Consider the following 21826-nt stretch of genomic DNA (forward strand, 5'->3'; position numbering starts at 1 on the left):
GCATAGATGATAACAACAGAGAGTAGCAGCGGTGTAAAATAGAGGGGGGGGGGGGCAATGCAAATAGTCAGGGTAGCCATTTGATTAGGTTTTCAGGAGTCTTATGGCTTGGGATAGAAGCTGTTAAGAAGCCTCTTGGACCTAGACTTGGCGTTCTGGTACTGCTTGCCGTGCGGTAGAAGAGAGAACAGTCTATGACTAGGGTGGCTGGAGTCTTTGACAATTTCTAGGGTCTTCCTCTTACACCGCCTGGTATAGAGGTTCTGGATTAGAGGTCGACCGATTAATCGGAATGGACGATTAATTAGGGCCGATTTCAAGTTTTCATAACAATTGGAAATCGGTATTTTTGGACACCGATTTGGCCAATTTTCTTTTTTTATTGTTKTAATTTTTTTTACACCTTTATTTAATTAGGCAAGTCAGTTAAGAACACATTCTTATTTTCAATGACGGCCTAGGAACGATGGGTTAACTGCCTTGTTCAGGGGCAGAACGACAGATTTTTACCTTGTCAGCTCGGGGATTAAATCTTGCAACCTTATAGTTAACTAGTCCAACGCTCTAACCACCTGCTTTACATTGCACTCCACGAGGAGCCTGCCTGTTACGCGAATGCAGTAAGAAGCCAAGGTAAGTTGCTAGCTAGCATTAAACTTGTCTTATAAAAAACAATCAATCAATCAATCCATCATAATCACTAGTTAACTACACATGGTTGATGATATTACTAGTTTATCTAGCGTGTCCTGTGTTGCATATAATCGATGCGGTGCTCATTCACGAAAAAGGACTTGATTTTAATGCACTTAATGTCATTGCTCCAACGTGTACCTAACCATAAACATCAATGCCTTTCTTAAAATCAATACACAAGTATATATTATTAAACCTGCATATTTAGTTAATATTGCCTGCTAACATGAATTTCTTTTAACTAGGGAAATGGTGTCACTTCTCTTGCAACAGAGTCAGGGTATATGCAGCAGTTTGGGCCGCCTGGCTCGTTGCGAACTGTGTGAAGACTATTTCTTCCTAACAAAGACAGCCAATTTCGCCAAACAGGGGATGATTTAACAAAAGCGCATTTGCGAAAAAAGCACAATCGTTGCACAACTGTACCTAACTATAAACATCAATGCCTTTCTTAAAATCAATACACAGAAGTATATATTTTTAAACCTGCATATTTAGCTAAATGAAATCCAGGTTAGCAGGCAATATTAACCAGGTGAAATTGTGTCACTTCTCTTGCGTTCATTGCACGCAGAGTCAGGGTATATGCAACAGTTTGGGCTGCCTGGCTCGTTGCGAACTAATTTGCCAGAATTTTACGTAATTATGACATAACATTGAAGGTTGTGCAATGTAACAGGAATATTTAGACATATGGATGCCACCCTTTAGAAAATACGGAACGGTAAGCATAAGTTCAAACGTAAGCATTCATTCAAACAGCACTTTCGTGCGTTTTGCCAGCAGCTCTTCGCAATGCTTCAAGCATTGAGCTGTTTATGACTTCAAGCCTATCAACTCCCGAGATTAGGCTGGTGTAACCGATGTGAAATGGCTAGCTAGTTAGCGGGGTGCGCGCTAATAGCGTTTCAAACGTCACTCGCTCTGAGACTTGGAGTAGTTGTTCCCCTTGCTCTGCATGGGTAACGCTGCTTCGAGGGTGGCTGTTGTCGATGTGTTCCTGGTTCGAGCCCAGGTAGGGGCGAGGAGAGGGACGGAAGCTATACTGTTACACTGGCAATACTAAAGTGCCTATAAGTACATCCAATAGTTAAAGGTATATGAAATACAAATCGTATAGAGAGAAATAGTCCTATAATTCCTATAATAACTACAACCTAAAAACACTTCTTACCTGGGAATATTGAAGACTCATGTTTAAAGGAACCACCAGCTTTCATATGTTCTCATGTTCTGAGCAAGGAACTTAAACGTTAGCTTTCTTACATGGCACATATTGCACTTTTACTTTCTTCTCCAACACTTTGTTTTTGCATTATTTAAACCAAATTGAACATGTTTCATTATTTATTTGAGGGTAAATTGATTTTATTGATGTATTATATTAAGTTAAAATACAGTAAGTGTTCATTCAGTATTGTTGTAATTGTCATTATTACGAATACATTTTTAAAAATCGGCCGATTAATTGGTATCGGCTTTTTTTGGCCCTCCAATAATTGGTATTGGTATCGGCGTTGGAAAATCATAATCGGTCGACCTCTACTCTGGATGGCAGGAAGCTTGGCCCCAGTGATGTACTGGGCCGTTCGCACTACCCTCTGTAGTGCCTTGCGTTCGAAGGCTGAGCAGTTGCCATACCAGGCAGTGATGCAACCAGTCAGGATGCTCTCGATGGTGCAGCTGTGGAACCTTTTGAGGATCTGAGGACCTATGCCAAATCTTTTCAGTCTCCTGAGGGGGAATAGGTTTTGTCGTGCCCTCTTCACGACTGTCGTGGTGTGCTTGGACCATAGCGCCTGATGGATTTTGCGAATGTACTTGATGGAGTGTCGTTTCTCTTTACTTATTTGAGCTGTTCTTGCCATAATATGGACTTGGTCTTTTACCAAATAGGGCTATATTCTGTAAACCACCCCCACCTTATCACAACCAGTGGTGTAAAGTATTGATAAGTAAAAATACTTCAAGTAAAAATACTTGAAAGTACTACTTGAGTAGTTTTGGGGGGTATCTGTAATTTACTTTAATATTTATAGTTGTGACAACTTTTACTTCACTACATTCCCAAAGAAAATGATGTACTTTTTACTCCATATTTTTTCCCCTGACTGTTTAGCAGGACAGGTAAATGGTCTAATTCCCACACTTATCAAGAGAACATCCCTGGTCATCCCTACTGCCTCTGATCTGGCGGACTAACTAAACACATGCTTCGTTTGTAAATGATGTCCGAGTTTTGGAGCATGCCCCTAGATATCCATACATTTTTTTTAAACAAGAAAATGGTGCCGTCTGGTTTTCTTAATATAAGGACATTTTAAATTATTTATACTTTTACTACTTAAGTATATTTTATCAATAACATTTACTTTTGATACTTAATTATATTTAAAACGAAATACTTTTAGACTTTTACTCAAGTAGGATTTTACTTGGTGACTTTCACTTTTACTTGAGTCATTTTTTATTAAGGTACGACAATTGGGTACTTTTTCCACCACTGGTCACAACACAAGTGATTGGCTCAAACGCATTAAGAAGGAAAGAAATTCCACAAATTAACTTTTAACAAGGCACGCCTGTTCATTGAAATGCATTCCAGGTGACTACCTCATGAAGCTGGTTGAGAGAATGCCAAGAGTGTGCAAAGCTGTCATCAAGGCAAAGGGTGGCTACTTTGAAGAACCTCAAATATAAAATATATTTTAATTTGTTTGACACTTTTTTGGTTACTACATGATTCCATATGTGTTATTTCATAGTTTCGATGTCTTCACCATTATTCAACAATGTAGAAAATAGTAAAAATAAAGAAAAACCCTTGAATGAGTAGGTGTGTCCAAACTTTTGACTGGTACTGTAGATAAGAACACACATACACACACGTAAACACGCACAGACAGACACAAACAACTATGCATACACACCCACACACCCAAATAAATTGTTGACCCAATTCTGGCAAGTCCAACCCAAGGTTGCCATGCTTCATTTCTCTCCAGAGGCAAAATCACCACCACTAATTTAAATGTCTAATAGCATTTTTCTTCCAACATAAAAGAGTTATTATCATAAATCATTAATATACTGTAAGCTTATTCAGAAATTGGCATATTTGTGGGACATAAAATGTGCAATAGAAGATATATTCCCATAAATAATTGATAAGCTTAAAGAATAAGCCTTGAATATATTTGCAATTTTATGCATTATATTATCCTGTGCTTATAGAAATAACTATTGTATTTAAGGGGTTTCCTTGTTTCAAGTGAACAGACTCATGTTTTTCAAAGTCCAATACTCTCTCCTTTGGAAAAAACAGCACTCATGAATAAAAAGTAGAACATTTAAATAGTGAAAATAAGATATATATTTTAAGTGGCAATCCTCTGGGGCTATAAAACAACAGTGTGTCATAAGCAGTGTCTGGATACAGAGACAAGCAGCAGCAGCAGCCCCACTCGGTCCATTACTGCAGCTCAACCATGTGACAACACTAATCAAACACTGCCTCACCACGACCCATCGCTAACTAAAGGCCAATTCATACTTACATGTCCGAAGAGCCGTAAGGGCCCCCCAGCTCATTCTGATAGATTTATGGATGCCTTCAGCACATCTCATAAATGTCTCACCAATGCAGCTCTGCAGGTGGATGTGGCTTCATTCAAGTAGCAGATACAAAAATAAGTAAGAGACAGAGACATTGTTTTTGCCTGGGTCATATGTAAGGTAAGAAACCCATCTACCAGCGGACAGTCATATATTCTAGATTGGCTATTCCCAAACTGGGGGGTACACGCAATGCCGTCGGGGGTACGCCAAATAAAAATGTGATTCACATTTTCAAACAGTCCATTTAGATTGTTCAACGAGGCTATACATTTGGGCAATGTTTTTTTCTCGCCTGAGTAGCCTCGTTTCAATGCCAAAAATATAATTAAACCATCTAGTGTTCAGTGAAATAACAACAAAATGTCAAATAGAGGTAGCCTAGTCAAATAATGAACATCCAATCACATTAACCGTTACTCTCTCGCGTAAATTCCACTAACGGTCCGTATGTAGTCAAACAATGCTGGTGCTCATTCCGTTTGCTCAAAAATTGATAAATGGTAAAAAAAAATTATGCCGCACGTCCATAGAGACACATATCAGCTCTACTGGTAGTACTGCTTTTACCAGCAGTACTACACCTGCACCTGTCGACGACACAAGTTGTTCTGCTCCCACGAGCACATCCAAAGCTTATAGCATCAGTAATTATACATTTGTTGCTAGCCCAGCTAGCATGGACACTGACAGTTGTGATTCTTCGCAAACAAGCCAGTGAATTCTATGCATTACAGCTGGATGAGTCAACAGACGTGGCAGCCTGGCACAGCTGCTGGTATATGTCCGTTACGTTTATTGGGGGTCAATTAAGGAAGACATCCTCTTCTGGAAACCAGGACAACAGGAGAGGATCTTTTTTAAGAACTGGACAGCTTTGTAACATCAAATGGACTTTGGTGGTCAAGATATGTTGGTATCTTTACTGATGGTGCAAAAGCCATGACAGGGAGACATAGTGGAGTGGTAACGCGCGTGCAAGCAGTTGCTCCCGATGCCACTTGGGTACACTGCAGCATCCACCAAGAGGCTCTTGCTGCCAAGGGAATGCCTGACAGCTTGAAAGACATTTTGGACACTACAGTGAAAATGGTTAACTTTGTTAAAGCAAGGCCCCTGAACTCTCGTGTATTTTCGCATTTTGCAATGATATGGGCAGCGACCATGTAACGCTTTTACAGCATACAGAAGTGCGCTGGTTATCAAGGGGTAAAGTATTGACACGTATTTTTTTTTATTGAGAGACGAGCTTAAAGTTCTTTACTGACCATAATTTTCACTTGTCTGAACGCTTGCATAATGACGAGTTTCACACGACTGGCCTACCTGGGTGATGTTTTTTCTCGCCTGAATTATCTGAATCTAGGATTACAGGGACTCCGCAACTATATTCAATGTGAGGGACAAAATTGAGGCTATGATTAAGAAGTTGGAGCTCTTCTCTGTCTGCATTAACAACGACAACACACAGCTCTTTCCATCATTGTATGATTTTCTGTGTGCAAATGAACTCAAGCTTACGGACTATGTCAAATGTGATATAGCGAAGCACCTAAGCTGGGTGAGCAATTATGCAGGTACTTTCCCGAAACGGACGACACAAACTGGATTTGTTATCCCTTTCATGCCCTGCCTCCAGTCCACTTACCGATATCTGAACAAGAGTCTCATTGAAATTGGTGAGTTATTCACAATTTTTGATGAACAAATAAGGTTTTATATGTAAGATGGCTAAATAAAGAGCAAAATGATTGATTATTATATTATTATTTGTGCCCTGGTCCTATAAGAGCACTTTGTCACTTCCCACGAGCCGGGTTGTGACAAAAACTCACACTCATTCTTATGTTTAATAAATGTATCGTATAGTGTGTGTGTGTGTGTGTGGCAGGCTTATAATGATGGCAAAAAACAACATTTGAGAGTGTGCTGACCCTGATGCTAGAGGGGGTACGCAGCTGGAGGTTGAATGTTTGAAGGTGTACGGGACTATCCATTTTTTTTGTTCATCCATTTTTTTGTATGGAAACCCAGGAAGCGTGACCTATAGTATAGAGATGATCCAATACTAGGTTATACCCAGTACACCAGCTCTGCTCTGTCCATACCACCAGGGAAGACAGGAGTCCAATTAAGTGAGAGTGCTAGGATTGTTTTGACCCTGAGTGAAACCTGTCCCTTCACACGGAGTTGTCACAGCTTGCAGAGCAGAGCAGAGTGGGGGACTGGATGGACTATAATAATGGATTACAGCTTAATAACACGTAGAGTAGACCTCTCGTTCACTCTCGATGTCTCTTGCTTGGTAGCCTCTTTACATCACACTGTTGTACATTCACAGCATACAACTATATGGTTCTTCTCCTCTCCTCTTTGATTGCTGTTGCATACAGTAGGTGAATTGGTGAAATGGAATTGTATAGTACGGCCTTCAGAGCGATGAACTGGACATCAGTAAATAACTTTTTACATGCTCTGTTGCTGATTGGTCAACTGTCAATTCTTGTTTTGACTATAGAAAATGTGTAGTTACTGTTACTCTCTCATCAAATGTAGCACTGTTCTCCAAGTAATCATTCACAGCCAACATCTAATGGACGTCTACAACAAGTGACACACGTACACCCACAGCACTGTTTTGGATGCTGGGACCCACTGCACTTGACTGTAGCCTCGTCCTTTGCTCTTCTACAACTCTGGGGTCTCGTACTCTATCATCATCTTTCACCTTGTCACAGGGCAGGCAGGCCTGTGCACTGTGAAGATATCACTTTCTCTCCCCACCCGAACGCCAATGCTAATGCTAATGAAGCAGGCCGAGGAATGGAGGAGGCAAAGGGAGGCACTGAAATCTTCTCTTCCTACACTGTTATGCGCAAATGAAAGGTGACTCTTCCTAATGCAATAACCATTTTCAGAATGTAGCACAAGCTGCATATCCTGAGAAAGTAATCCATTGACACAGGTTCAACTTTTGCAGCTTTGCAGAATATTTGAGGTTACGACCTGACAGGCAGCATGTTTCACTGTGACTTTCCCGTTGTGCTTTGACACCTACGGATCGTAAACATTCACAGGGTGCTCTGGGTTGTCACAGCGCCTAATGGACTGTTAGCTACATGAGGCTATCAAATTAAGTGCTGAAGGCATTGATTTATCTCCTTTAAAGATACATGTTTGTTTCTGGGGCTCAAAAGAGGCCCAATGCATCAGCCTGCTGTTCATAGAAGATAGGTTTATAATTTTAGGGAATCCAAATACTCTACAAAGATGTATTGGTAGGAATTAAAGTATATTATTATTAGACAATAACTACAAAAAACACAAATGAAAGTGGTATGTATGCATAATTCAATGATAATTCAATATTACCGAGGATAACCATGGGCGATACAATAGTCTTGTCCACCAACTGTCTGCCGTACCTATTTACGGAACAATGTCTGTTACGATGATCTGTTATGAATGAGATGACACCCTAATATTTCCTGTAATCTGAGTAGTAGCAATTGATTTCTTCTGCTGATTGTAGGCAGCCTCTAACTCAGGGGAGCTCCTCCCTAATACAAACATCTATTTGTGTGATTCGTTAAGCAACCTGACAGTAACCTTTTTATCAGCAAGCCCCATGGCAACCCACCCAGAATGTGGGCAGTTCTAGCTCAACATGAAATTCAGTATGTTAGGCTTAGAAGCCTGGCATGTATCACCCTATGCAGAAATGCTTGGTGGTTTATGGGAACTAGTACAAGCCTTTTATTGGCTGGTTTAATTTGCAGTTTGACGAATGGTACAACTTGGTTTTAAGGGTGCTCCCCACCATTTCTGGTGCTGAAGTTCAGAGCAAATTACACAAGCAATCTCTGTTCTTATGCTCTAAACTGCCAGTAGACATTGAAACATAATGGACTTGAATTGAAAGCACTGGAACTATGATTTGAAAACACCTGGAGAGTTCTTGCTAGAGTCTGTGGGTGGTATTGCTGTTTAAATCAGAGGACATGATCAATCTTGACAACACTGTTTCAATGTTTAAATACAAATCATTGACAGAGTACAACCTGTATGAAAATACTGTATGTCAAATAATCAAATGCTATGCCATAGATGAAAAACACATGGTTGCATGGTACCAGTGAAATGAGTCGTGTGCATGTGCATTTTCACATAAAAGCTTTTTGAGTAATTGGCCAACACACGCAACATGGATCTCTAGATGGATTACAACAGGAGCATGAATGTTTTTCTTGATGGTCGCTCACATTACAAGCCTAGTTTGGGGCACCAGGGTTATCAGTAAAGTAGAGGGATCTCTTATGAGAATGGCATCTTATTGTAAGGATGAATAGATCACTCCTATAAAAGGCATACATCCACTTTATTCCCAAGCCATGTATCAAATGGAGGAATGTACAGAGGCATTACTCTGACACGTGTGCGTTTGCCAGGCACCAGCTAACAATTTATTGCATGACCCACAGCTTCCACTTTCAGGGTCCTCATTGCATTGTGCTGCAGCTGCAAATCGGCCATTTAGAGTGTAAGAAGGTGTCACTCAGAATCTTCCAATGTCTGTATGACACTCACGCTTTAGTCATCTCTCAACAGTCTACCATTTGACATTCAACTTTGGCTCCATCCTTCCCTCATGGACAAGCCCTTAGATGCAACACATTCACTATCCTTACCGGCACGTCTGTCAAGCCCCTCTCTCCACTGTGCGTTCCCCCATGCATCGCAGCTGGCTGCTCCCAGTCTTCCATCCACTCTGCTAGGCCGGCCCTTCCAAAGCCCGTCCCTCAAACCAATCATCCGTGCTAGACATGGAATATATGTGCCATGTACTGAACACACTAAATCACATACCAGTCAAAACTCATTTGAAAAAACATAAGACTGTCATTTCCTCTTCATCATCATCATTTGTTTATTTCACTTTGGTGCGTTACTGTAGTTTACTTGAATAATCTCCACAGCAGAGCTTCCTTGTCCTTGCATGTTCTTCTGAATCATCTAATCATCAGAAAGCATCTTGTCTGGTCCTTTGTTCTGATCCCTCTGTGATAAGAACCAGAGATCTTAATAGATATCACTGAGTTCTTTTGTGAGTCAATATTTGTAGATGTTGTTACTGTAGCTCTTCTGTTGTAAGACTCCCGTGGACCAGATGCACTCCCTTTGTTCATTGGTCTCTAGTGGTGAGGTAAACTTTGAAAATCTTCAGTTGTTCAAAACAAACACTATTTTGTTTTGTCTGATACCAGCTCCACTTTATTCAAACCTAGAGTCATTAGTCTCAGTTTATACATAATATAGATCGAAGGTAAGCAAAAGGTAAGCAAAATAATTTAAAGGAAAAGTTTAATTCCTCCTCATTAGCATTTAAAGAGAACAACAGAAGCTGATCAACTTTCTCCCTAGAGTCCAATTAATATATTTGAGCAAACACTTTTTGGATAGGTTATACAAGTGCAAACAAATACGACATTGGGTTTTCCATACACAGAACTCACAAGATATCTCTGGTATCAAGAGCTCTTCAAAATCTCTTTTAACCTCTAGCCTACACATGTTGCTGTATTCAACACAGGTGCTTTTTCAAAGTACAGTAAATCATGGTTCAATGGTTCCTTGAATGAAGAAAGGAGCTCCTGCCTAAGCCAAGTACTGTATATAATTTTCATATAGTAATTTAACTGACACTCTTATCCAGAGCGACTTACAGGAGCAATTAGGGTTAAGTGCCTTGCTCAAGGGCATATGTTTTTCACCTAGTTGACTCAGGGATTCGAACCAGTGGCCTTTCAGTTCCTGGCCCAACTAGGCTACCTAGGCTACCTGCCACCCATAAGAGATGTAGTGTGTCACTCTACTGTACGGCATGATACACGTTATGATGCAGTACTGATATTCACTTTATGACTATATCCTCTCCAGTCAAGATAGACTTGACGGATGTGCAGGTCCAGGGCTGGTGTGTACCACGTGGTCTGCGGTTGTGAGGCCGGTAGGACATACTACCAAATTCTCTTAAACAACGTTGGAAGCGGCTTATGGTAGAGAAATTAACATTCAATTATCTGGCATCAGCTCTGGTTGACATGCCTGCAGTCAACACATCTGTGACAAAACCGCACATTTTAGAGTGGCCTTTTATTGTCCGCAGCACAAGGTGCACCTGTGTAATGATCATGCTGTTTAATCAGCTTTTTGATATGCCATACCTGTCAGGTTGATGGATTATCTTGGCAAAGAAGAAATGCTCCCTAACAGAGACGTAAACAAATTTGTGTACAACATTTGAGAGAAATAAGCTTTTTGTTTGCATGGAAAATTTCTGGTATCTTTTATTTCAGCTAATGAAATATTTATATTTCTGTTCAGTGTTCAGTGTAATTTGTTTTTAAACTGGATCATTTATATCAATACCATTTAGAGACTCGAAAACCAGTAATTGTTTAGTCTCAACTACTATATGATCAGTACTTTCCTGATAAAAACTAAATGTAGAGATGCATGAAGCCAGACTAACATGACTCAAATTATATAGGTTAATATGGGGACATAACACCATGAATAATATAGATTTAAACAAATATATTTTCACCCATCAGACCATAAAATTAGGAAAGATGAGAGGCATTATACAGTAGTTGTATGGGATGGTTACTGTATGGAAAGGTATTGTAGATAGAGAAAGCCACCGCTGGAGTGGGAGGCTATGGAGAGGATGGTGGGGGGTCGGTGAAATTATTACCTTTGCTGTAAAGACTACAATCCCTTTGACTACAGGGTATGCCAATGGCATAATTTGAGAAGAAAAATGTACAGCGATCAACAGACGAGCATGGGTGGAAGAGGTGGAGACAAATAATTGAATAGAAAATAGGCAGTTGACGTTGGGCAGAAAAGGCTGTTTGGGAAAATAAAATCCTGCTTATACAACCACATGATACGGGGAGAAAACAAAATATTATAAGCTATGGGAAATATTACTCAAAAACTTCAATTCAAATTCAGTTTTTTTATCACCAGTTGAATGCAAAGTGAACATAAATAACTCAGAATAAGGTTAGGCAGACATGAAAACAATTGGTTGTTTCAATGCCAGTGGAAGAGAGGCAGAGTTCATATTTAATGCAACTAGTAAGTAGTGATATAACTACAAATATCAGCGCTACCAGCAGTACCACCTTCACCACAACCACCACCAATACTGACACTAAACCATACATTACCAGGTCAAGTGAACAACAGGCCATATGTATTTACTTAATTTAATGGTTCTGAAACTATGTGATAATGTATTAGGAATTCATAACCAGACCTTTAAATAAAGTGTCACCTTGTACTTTTCTGCAAAAAAAGCAGTGCATACTTGACAATGGCACATACAGTAGTCTTGTGTCTCATACATTGAGAAGATATGCCTAGGGGTGGTCATTGAGGAGGTCAACATCACATTACCTTCATTTAGGAAATGCAAATATGCATACTAATACTCTTGTTTTCACCACCTTCAGACATCAAATGTCCCACCAATATGTTTCCATATTTCCTTGGACATTAAAAGAAAGAATAACCCAACGGCATATCCAATTAGTTAATTATTTTTTACATTTTATTAATTTAGCAGACGGTCTTATCCAGAGAAACTTACTTAYTAGTAAGTGCATACATTTTTCATACTTTTTCATATTGGTTCTGCGTGGGAATCTAACCCACAACCCTGGCGTTGCAAGCTCCATGCTCTACCAACTGAGATACACGGGACCCCATGGGAATATACAGTACCAGTCTAAAGTTTGGACACACCTACTCATTCAAGGGTTTTTCTTTATTTTGACTATGTTCTACATTGCAGAATAATAGTGAAGACATCAAAAATATGAAATAACACATATGGAATCATGTAGTAACCAAAAAACTGTTTAACAAATCAAAATATATTTTATATTTGAGATTCTTCAAAGTAGCCACCCTTAGCCTTGATGAGAGCTTTTGCACACTCTTGACATTCTCTCAACCAGCTTCACCTGGAATGTTTTTCCAACAGTCTTGAAGGAGTGTGCTATTGACAAGCTGACTGCAGGAATGTCCTCCATAGCTGTTGCTAGATAATTGAATGTTCATTTCTCTACCATAAGCTGCCTCCAATGTCATTTTAGAGAATTTGTCCTAACAACCGCAGACCACGTGTATGGCGTCATGTGGGCGAGCGGTTTGTTGATGTCAACGTTGTGAACAGAGTGCCCCATGGTGGCAATAGGGTTATGTATGGGTAGGCATACGCTACGGACAACGAACACAAATGCATTTTATCCATGGCAATTTGAATGCACAGAGATATCGTGACAAGATCCTGAGGCCCATTGTCGTGCCATTCATCCGCCGCCATCACCTCAAGTTTAAGCATTATAATGCACCGCCCCATGTCACAACTATCTGTACACAATTCCTGGAAGCTGAAAATGTCCCAGTTCTTCCATGGCCTGCATACTCACCAGACATTGAGCATGTATGGGATGCTCTGGATCAATGTGTACAACAGCATGTTCTAGTTCCTGACTATATCCAGCAACTTTGCACAGCAATTGAAAAGGAGTGGGACAACATTCGACAGGCCACAATCAACAGCCTGATTAACTCTATGCAACAATCAACAGCCTGATCAACTCTATGCGAAGGAGATGTGTCACGCTGCATGAAGCAAATGGTGGTCACACCTGATACTGACTGGTATTCTGATCTACACCCGTACCTTTTATTTTAATTCACAGTAATGTGAAATCCATAGATTAGGACCTAATGAATTTATTTCAATTMACTGAGTTCCTTATTTGAACTGTAACTCAGTAAAATCTTTTTAATTGTTTTTTGTTGCATTTATATTTTTGTTCAGTATAATAACTGAAGGTTTCTTTTGTGAAAGGAAGGTCTAGAAACAAAAGCAATGTTGGCGTTATTAAATATATATTAAAGATTATGCAGAAGACTAACCAACTGCAATGACATGTTTTGATATGTAAGATGGGCAGGTCTTGCTTTAGCATCATACAAATCAAACTGTGTTTCTGTACAATCTGTAAGACTGAATCTTAGCTGATGTGCTTAGCCATAAATGCAGAATAACATAAGCAAGCTATTTATGTCCTAATCATTTCAAAACTTGCATTTGTGCATTTCTCTAGGGCTGGAAATTGCCAGAGACCTCAAAATACGATATTATCACGATACTTAGGTGGGTCATTCCACGAAAGGAGTGTTTTTTGCGTCCCTTTGATATTTTAATTAAGTATAAATTGGGCACAAATATTGAATTTTAAAAGCTTGAAACATTGAGTTTTCAATAATTTATATTTTTTTATATGAATAAAGACTTGCTAAAGTGCCAAATACAGTTTTCAGGATCATTGTAAAGCCCTTGTTATTTTGTTGGTTTGACATTAATTTCTGAAGATGATTATTTATTTAATGTGATTAGTGATTAATTTTAAGTTTAACAAAAACCCTGTCCCTCATTTTAAGGTCAACCCTGTTACGGACACAAAACTCTCATTTTAATATGGTGAAACTATTCCTTTCAAAATATTTTTTGCAAAAGAAACATTGAACATCGAACGGTCAAATCATAGTGTAAAAGCAGGTGAGCTGGTTGTACTCTTTTTGGACATTTTCTGGTGTTTTGTGGTGTGAAACTAAGCGGGTTGAGCATAAAAGGTCAACCCTGTTACATTAAAATGTTTGTCATTTAGTATACACTCTTATTCAGAGTGACTTAAAGTGAGTGCATTCATCTTAAGATAGCTAGGTGGGACAACCACATATCACAGGCATAGAAAGTACATTTCTCCTCAATAAAGTAGCTGTCAGCAAAGTCAGAGCTAGTAAGGGGGATTATTTAAGATACTCTTTGAAGAGGTAGGGTTTCAGATGTTTTTGGAAGATAGGCAGGGACTCTGCTGTCCTAGCTTCAGGGGAAGCTGGTTTCACCATTAGGGTGCCTGGACAGAGAAGAGTTTGGACTGGACTGAGCAGGAGCTGCCCTCCCGTAGTGGTGGGAAGGCCAAAAGACCAGAGGTGGCAGAACGGAGTGCTCGGGTTAGGGTGTAGGGTTTGAGCCTGAAGGTTGGGAGGGGCAGATCCTCTTGCTGTTCCGTAGGCAAGTACCATGGTCTTGTAGTGGATGCGAGCTTCGACTGGAAGCCAGTGGAGTGTGCGGAGGAGCGGGGTGACATGGGAGAACTTGGGAAGGTTAAACACCAGGTAGGCTGCAGCATTCTAGACATGCTGCAGGGGTTTGATGGCACATAGATAGACAGTCTAGAAATGTTTTCAAGCTTGCAATCAATTGCCCCTCCCTGTTTCACACAACAAGCTTCCATTCCCCCTGTCAAAAGGGGATTTATGGCTGATTTGAGATGAAGACATCAACCCTGTTACTTTATTTGACACTTAATAGGCACTTACTATAGTGTTTTTTAAATTTAACCTCTTGAGATGGGAAAACATGTTTTTGATGAAGTTGAACATGTGCCCTTTATGACAGAATGTTTTTTTGCACCAAGTTYCACTACTTAAAAGGAACCTAATTGGCGGAATGAAGCAGGTGCCGGTACGATATGTATTTCAATTCTCCCAATTCTCACGATTCTATATGTATTGCGATTTGTTACTGCGATTTTATTGTGATTTGATGTTCCAAACATATTGCTCACTTTATGTCTGCAGCAGAGAGACAGGAGATAGCACGAGAAAATGTGCTTTGATCAGTCTTGGAAATAAAAGTGCAGAAAACATATTGGCTCACTATTTCAAAAGAAGATGGATAACATGCTATAGGATGAAAAAGACTGTCGTTTTGGCACTGGTACAGCCGACTAGCGTTAGCTAACGCTACCTATCAACAACAACAAAAAGTCCAAGTATTGATATAATATCATCCAAAACAATATTGCGATATGTAACCGTATCTATTTTTTCCCCAATATTGTTTTCTACAGCTAAACCCAGTGATTAAATTGAAATTAGTGAGAAATATGGCAAGGGGATTGGCTGCTTGATGATGTACAATGTAAACCACATTGAATTCAGGGTACAGTACATGACTTCTCAAAACACACTGAGACTTGCTTGTATAGATTTTAAACTCAATAACTCAACAAAAAAAATGACTGTGTAGTTTTATCGAGAAAATTAACTGCTGTCACACTGTTTATCAATCTGATAGGCCTTCTGATATTTAGATTTTAGTGCTGTGTTTTATTTGGATGATATTCGAATTGATCTATTCAAGAGGTTCATAGCATTTGATAAGAATATCAAGAATATCATCCATTACACTACATGAGGTAGGCTTACATAACGGTACATGAATATGGCTTTCGCATAGCACATCTGCAGTCTGCAGTAGTTTCATCTAGCCTACTCAATGCAGATTAATATAATTAACATTTTCCAAAAATGCAGTAATGGAAGCTCAGCATTGCCTCTGACTATAATAGCCCAGAGCCTGTGTGTTTCAGGTGGCTCCTGAGAGCAAATCAATGCCAATAAATGCCATCATACTCAGTGGCGTTATCATATAAAAAAAATCATAATTGCAGGTAACATATATGTAATAATATGTAATAGTTGTTTTCAATTAAACACATGTTATTAAAGCTATTACTGGACACCCCTGAGTAAGAAATATGTCAGTTGCCAGTTTCAGACGGTCTGTCTTGCACATTGTACAAGGTTGTCAACAGATAGCAGCAATTTTACAACCTGTCATAGATACAATTGAGATATTATTATAAAAATGATTTTATTTTATGTTTGTTTCATCTTTGGAAGTTGTCAAATATATTTTGTTTCTGGTCATGTCATCAAGCCAAGTGCATTAGTATAACATTTTACATTGGCTACTTGTCTGCATCTTTACCCGAGAAAGCTGATCGACTGATCCTGATAGTCTATAGGCTATATTCGCAGAACTGCCGACATTACTGAATGTATGATACTACTACTAATACTAGCCTACATACTACTAACAATTCGATACACACGTTAAGCTACATTATTGCCTAACCTTAATGTACACAATGTAAGCCTAATAAATATATTGTAATGCACTGGTTCATTGCTGACCAACATGGCAACTCCAATTACCTTGCTGTCTGTAAAGTTTACGGGACAGGTATAGTCTGTAGCCTTTAGCAAAATTGTCATGTTAAGGTAGGCTACCACAGAATGTCCTTTCCTCAGAGTTGGTATCACCAGCTAGGAACATAAAGATAATGTCCATTAGCACCACGGGCCCGCCGAATGGGAATATCCCATAGCCTAGCCGGCACCTTGTGTATTGATACGGGGCTATCACTGCACTCGCTATAGCCTACAATCCCCTTCTCGAATGTTTTTGCACCTGAGGATACCACCATTCAGGAGCGATACAGTAGGATATAGCGCGCCACGTAGCAATTATGCGATAAACACAAGCTGAAAGCAGTAGCTAGTAGACAAATGGCTCACCTTTTCGTGATGTGACCATACCGGAGGCTTATTCCCATGCCATAGTTTCACTTCATTAGAAATAAGAAGACTGTTCACATTATTATCTGCTGTATCCTCGTGTATCCTTGGCAAATAACGCAATGATGACGGTTGAGCTACGCTCGCTTCAGCTGAATAGGCTATGATGCTCCGGTGAATGTGTCGAAGAGAATGGCAAGACAGCGTTTGATATGTAGAGCGGAACGCGTGTGATTTGCTTTTTTCTAATGGTTATGATTCAACTGTTCATCTTTTAAAAAATCTTCCCTGGTGGACACAATCACCAACTCAGCATCACTGGAATATACCATACACTACAGAGAAGAAGGGGGTGTGGCACCGGTGAGCAATAATTTCACCATCCAACAGAGCCAGCCTGACGAGGTAAGGTCAGTGGCGTACCGCAGTTCCGCGGGGCGTCCGCAAGGTCTGAGCAAGAGCCCTCTTTTCTGGGGGGAAASAATGCTACGCATCCTACAATTCTACACATTTTGCCATGAGGCTGAGAGAAAATGTTGCTGTTTTAAAGCTAATTTCAGTACTTGTTGCATTTACAACTCGTTTTAGTCCTCTGGTCTACTGATTTCAGTAAGTATACTGTATGGCTGTGGATTGACTGTATTGTTTGAATGGAATGTTGGTTTATTGGCACTTATTGGCAAGTTTCTTTTTTGGGGGCTTCTAAAGAAAAAAAATTGTAAAGCACGTGCGTTGGTAAGCAACGCCCCCTCGAGTGGAGGACGCAGCCTGTAATTTTGCCTGTGACATTTGTTCAAGTGAAGATGCCAGTTCTACAAACAAGTAGCTATTACTCCTCGGCCGGAAGTCCTTGAATAAAATAAAAATGATCTGCTTGAAAGTAATTGTCTCTTTTATAAGTGTACATGATTTTTGTTGGTAAAAGCAGGGGTGAAAGTAAGGTGGTACCCGGCAAAATAAATAGCGGGGGTACGCCATACTTGTAAAACGTAAGTCAATCACAATTAATACAACATGCGCAAAAGACTATAGCCTTTTACACCATTATTTAACATTACTACATGTCAGCCGCATGAAAAATGTGTGAATTGACTAGAAACCAGGTGGTATATGTTCCAAATTGCATTGTGGTTTGAGCAGAACACTTACATTTGGCCAAGACCGAGGCATGCGGTGGTGTAAAGTAAAAATACTTAAAAGTACTACTTCAGTAGTTTTTGGGGGGTATCTGTACTTTACTTTACTATTCATACAACTTCATACAACTTTTTTTTTACAACTTTTAGTTTTACTTTACTCCATTCCTAAAGAAAATAATGTACTTTTTACTCCTTACATCTTCCCTGGCACCCAAAAGTACTCATTACATTTTCAATGCGTAGCAGGACAGAAATTCACGCACTTATCAAGAGAATTTGAAAATATTTATACTTTTTACTTTTGATATTTAAGTATATTTAAAACCAAATACTTTTAGACTTTTACTCAAGTAATATTTTACTGGGTGACTTTTACTTGAGTCATTTTCTTTTAAGGTATCTTTTCTTCTACTGAAGTATGACAATTGGGTACTTTTTCCACCGCTGGGTGTGTGCGGACAACAGTGGATGCATCAATTCAGGCTACATTTGTAGGCCTAATGACAATTGCAGAATGTCATTACAATACACGTAGGTGTTTAGTAACAGATGTCTCTTTCCATTCATCAAATTCCGGGTGCACAGTGCACTGTTGGGGTTTGGATGCTGAAATTATTTTGTGAGTGGACGAATATGTGCTGGTAGCCAACATGAGCAACTTTGTTAAGTGATTGTTTGACAATCASATGAAAACATCATGACCGGTTGTGTTTATGCCACATTAAAAGGCATAGGCGGCCTGTCCATAAGGCTAGAGGAAGCTTTCCCTAAAGTAAATGTAATTAATTAATTAATTATATAGCCTAATTAGCTTACTCCTGTCTATACACAAATAAATAAAATCCTTCAAAATAGGCTACTACCCCAGAAAGTACGATTTGACCACAGAGCATCATTAGCTTCTTTTTTTTTTAAGCTGTGGATTGTTTTAAATTGCATAGCCTACAGTCAGAATCGCGGAAAACTGTTTGGAAAGCAAATGGCTATTGCTGTAAAGAGATGAAAATGAAAAGACTCCAATCTGTCGTTAGTTATCAAAATGTTTACCTTAATTGAGTGAACAGTAGCCTATCTTATTGGCACCAGTGAAGAACATCGGCCATATCCCCGGTGAGTGTGCATATTCATTGTCTTGATCATTGGGTCAGTGACACTTTTGTTTGTTTTTGGACAATCATTTTCTCCTCCAGGTTAGATCGACGTCGTATTGTATTTGTGTCTCCCCTATTTGTAGGCCGGCTATATGGATCAGTGTCAGCAGAGTAGGCTACCCTGTAATTTTGGTAGTATTAAAAAAAATGCATGAGAGCACTTGGGTTTCCCATACCAGTAAGAAATTAAATCTACTTTCAATCCTGGGTAAAAGGCATGAGCTTGGTTTTGCTAGCTGGCTTATGATTTATTCATGCTACTTAATAGCAACTGGCAGGCTGTATCAGGCAAATTTACATGCGAGGGGAAAATTAATAGCTATATTTGCTAAGCTATCCATCTGATTGATACAGTTGATAAAAATACCATTAGCTAGCTAGCTAGACTGAAACTGCTGGAGAAGAGTTAACGTTACCGAACTCCCACCACCAGTCTGAGTTCACTAAGTGGCCTGTAGCTATATTTGTAGAAATTAAGAACTATTTATTTGCTAGCTATAATACTGACTATTGTGAACACTTTTTCGTTACCCTGCTTTTTTATTGATGCACTGGTGACTGAAAAAGTTGGCAAGAAAAATACCCTCTTGATTTCACAGCAAATGGCTGTGTTGTTTTGGTATAATTAGGCTCAATAGGCTTGTGTAAGTTTAAATTGGTGTTTCATTAGTTAACAAAGTTACTGACTGACTAGGCTAATTCTTATTCATGTTTTTGGTGATATTTAATTTCGGACAAAGAGGGAGTTAGCTCACTAGAAAAGCAGCATCCAGACAGACCATTCACAAAGCATCTCAGAGAAGGAGTACTGATTTAGGATCAGTTTTGACTTTTATATCACAATTAATGATTACATTGACAAGGGGGCGCTAGTCCTAGATCAGTATTTCTACTCTGAAGACGCTTTGTGAATACGGGCCGGGGAAGAAAGCTGTTGCCCAATACCTTGCACAGCAGTCTTTCACCACAGGACACTAGAGGTATTACAGTCAATGCTTATGATCCTAATATTTGTATGTGAATTTCCATATACAGGTCATTCGGAAAGTATTCAGACACCTTGACTTGGTTACGTTAAAGCCTTACTCTAAGATGGATTGTATTGTTTTTGTACCTCATAAATCTACACACAATACCCCATAATGACAAAGCAAAAACAAATTTGAAGAAATTTTTGCAAATGTGTTAAAAATAAAAACAGAAATATCACATTTACATACGTATTCAGACCCTTAACTCAGTACTTTGTTGAAGCACCTTTGGCAGTGATTACAGCCTTGATTCTTCTTGGGTATGACACTACTAGCTTGGCATACTTATATTTGGGGAGTTTCTCCCATTCTTCTCTGCAGATTCTCTCAAGCTCTGTCAGGTTGGATGGGGAGCGTTGTTACACAGCTATTTTCAGGTCTTTCCAGAGATGTTCGATCGGGTTCAGGTCCGGCCTCTGGCTGGGCCACTCAAGGACATTCAGAGACCTGTACCGAAGCCACTCCTGTGTTGTCTTGGCTGTGTGCTTAGGGTTGTTGTCCTGTTGGAAGGTGAACCTTCGTGCTCAGTCCTGAGCGCTCTGGAGCAGGTTTTCATCAAGGATCTCTCTGTACTTTGCTCTGTTCATCTTTCCCTCGATCCTGACTAGTCTCCCAGTCCCTGCCGCTGAAAAACATCCCCACTGCATGATGCTGCCACCACCATGCTTCACTGTAGGGATGGTTCCAGGTTACCTCCAGACATGACGCTTGGCATTCAGGCCAAAGAGTTCAATCTTGGTTTCATTAGATCAGAGAATCTTGTTTCTCATGGTCTGAGAGTCCTTTAGGTGCCTTTTGGCAAACTCCAAGTGGGCTGTTATGTGCCTTTTACTGAGGAGTGGCTTCCCTGGCCGCTCTGCAGGCCTGATTGGTGGAGTGCTGCAGAGATGTTTGTCCTTCTGGAAGGTTCTCCCATCTCCACAGAGTAACTCTGGAGCTCCGTCAGAGTGACCATCAAGTTCTTGGTCACATCCCTGCTCAAGGCCCTTCTCCCCCGATTGCTCAGTTTGGCCGGGCGGCCAGCTCTAGGAAGAGTCTTGGTGTTTCCAAACTTCTTCCATTTAAGAATGATGGAGGCGACTGTGTTCTTGGGGACCTGCAATGCTGCAGAAAGTTTTGAGCACCCATCCACAGATCTGGGCCTCGACATAATCCTGTCTCGGAGATCTACGTAATATTCTTTCGACCTCGTGGCTTGGTTTTTGCTCTGTCATGCACTGTCATCTGTGGGACCTTATATAGACAGGTGTGTGCCTTTCCAAATCATGTCCAATCATTTGAATTTAACACAGGTGGACTCCAATCAAGTTGTAGAAACATCTCAAGGATGATCAATGAAAACAGGATGCACCTGAGCTCAATTCCGAGTCTCATAGCAAAGGCTCTAAATACTTATGTAAATAAGGTATTTCTGTTTTCATTTTTATACATTTGCAAAATGTCTAGAAACCTGTTTTCGCTTTGTCGTTATGTGGTATTGTGTGTAGATGGATTTTTTTTTTTTTTTATTTAATACGTTTTAGAATAAGGCTGTAACGTAACAAAATGTGGAAAGTGTAAAGGGGTCTGAATACTTTCCGAATGCACATTATCAATGACACTAACAAAAGGGTTGAAATGTTCCGCAACATGTGCAGTGAACATGGCTTTGGTGATGAAAGAGACATAATGCATTTAT

The 21826-nt window shown here is 39.7% G+C and overlaps 1 protein-coding gene across 1 annotated transcript in view; it reads right to left on the reverse strand.

Moving 5' to 3' along the window:
- LOC111950883 (teneurin-1-like) overlaps positions 1-17015 on the reverse strand; it is a 188960-nt gene extending 171945 nt beyond the window's left edge. Inside the window, 1 exon segment of the mRNA XM_070434542.1 lies at positions 16828-17015. The gene's annotated coding sequence lies outside the window, so the exon portion shown is untranslated.
- Positions 17016-21826: the final 4811 nt, after the last annotated feature.

Source organism: Salvelinus sp. IW2-2015, linkage group LG23 (assembly GCF_002910315.2).
Source record: "Salvelinus sp. IW2-2015 linkage group LG23, ASM291031v2, whole genome shotgun sequence".
NCBI classification, from domain to species: Eukaryota; Metazoa; Chordata; class Actinopteri; order Salmoniformes; family Salmonidae; genus Salvelinus; species Salvelinus sp. IW2-2015.